Genomic DNA, 1,587 nt, shown 5'->3' with positions numbered 1-1,587 from the left:
ATGTGAAGAAAGATCAGAAAGGTTTTAAAGTCAATTTATGAATAGGGGAGTGTAGGGTAAGAGAGATGGCTGGGAGATGGAAATCTGGCCTGGGAAGATTAAAATACCCAATAAAATGATCTGCTTGGTTCTATTCTTTAACCGAAAAACACTTGCCTCCCAATATAATAGGCTTCCACTCTACCCTAAACTCTAGGACCAGGGGATTTGAAGGAGTCCAGCATTCAGGAGATCGGTCGCAAGCCACCTTTACTATATGCTTTAGATCTTCTGCCTTGGTTCTAGAATCTGAATCTTTATATCGTTTCCTTGTGACCAACGCCTGCACGTACCATGACCTGTTCTTCCATTCCTGTTTTTAGGATCCTGCTGGGACCTGAGTTTCTCTGGGGTTTTCTATTTCTAATTCTATGCTAACCTGCTAGGAACATCCCCAACCGCTGGGTCTCTCTCATCAACTGATAAACTCTGCCATTACAGTCCCCTGTAATGTAATCAAGGCCTTCCTGGATTGGTCCTAGGTCGGTATCGTCTCCAAGTGCTGGCCTTCTGGAATATGACCCATCTTGCCCCCAACCACATGAAATTCTAACATGATAAGTCATGTAAGGCTGGGTGTTGCACTTCTGTGATTGTGCTTCAGGTGTTAAAATCTGACAGGCAGTGACCACTCATCAGAGGTGATGAGGCCTCACCAGTAAATGACATGTTGTTCCCTGACACTAACCAGAAAAGCAGATTCAGGATGATTATTCAAAGAAAGCCAGACAGTGAGTAAAGATTTAAAGATTGAGAGTTTTGTTTTTTTGAATAGTGAACTGGTTTTTGTTGGTGGTGGTGGTGGTGGTTTTTATGCACCCAGACATGTTGTATTGAATGGACCAGGCAGGACTGGGATAAAGATACTGGTCAATAGAATGCTCTTTGCTGTGGACAGAGACAGGCCCTCAGGAGCCATTTCTTCTTCTTTCTATAAGTGAAGGGTCAGGATCCAGTGTGCCTTTAGATCTGGTTCAGCCCAGAGCAGTAGACTCAGGTGTACAAGCCTTAGCAGGTGGAGAGAGGTGCTTGCTTCTCCCTTTTGCTCTGCACATTCACCCCCCAGGGCAGCAGAACCTGGATGTCAGCTCAGCCCGTGGTGTGCTGGAGAGAGATGAAGATGCTAGCTTCAAAAAAGGAGGACTTAGTGGGAAGGGGAGGGGGAAAAAAAGTAAGCAAATGTGGGAAAAGAGATGGTAGCCTGTGAAATCGTAGACTGTCCCCGGAGAGAGGAAGCAGTTATCATGGGCTCGCTCTCATTTTTTAAAACTCTAAGACAGGGAACCTGTGATATGTACAGATATGTGTAATGAGTGTATTATTTTTCTCTGCAACAATAATTAAGACCCCACTCAGTAGTGTCTCCGATCTTCCTATCTGTGGACGGCCTCTCCCAGTCCTTCTTCAGTGTGACTAGCTGCGGGGCTGACCACAGTGGGGAAGCTGCTTGGACCAACCCTGGACTCTGCCTGCAGGGGTAACACCCCCCGGGCAGCCGGCCAGGGCTGAGAGTGGACAGGCGCCCATGCACGCTCCAGGCCTTCCCCA

At 47.1% G+C, this 1,587-nt stretch overlaps 1 protein-coding gene across 13 annotated transcripts in view; it reads left to right on the top strand.

Annotated features, from left to right (window-relative positions):
• CELF2 (CUGBP Elav-like family member 2) overlaps positions 1 to 1,587 on the top strand; it is an 815,728-nt gene that overhangs the window by 585,200 nt on the left and 228,941 nt on the right. The window lies entirely within an intron of this gene.

This window comes from Canis lupus, chromosome 2, assembly GCF_003254725.2.
Source record: "Canis lupus dingo isolate Sandy chromosome 2, ASM325472v2, whole genome shotgun sequence".
NCBI classification, from domain to species: domain Eukaryota; kingdom Metazoa; phylum Chordata; class Mammalia; order Carnivora; family Canidae; genus Canis; species Canis lupus.
This window is presented reverse-complemented; position numbering and strand designations above follow the sequence as displayed.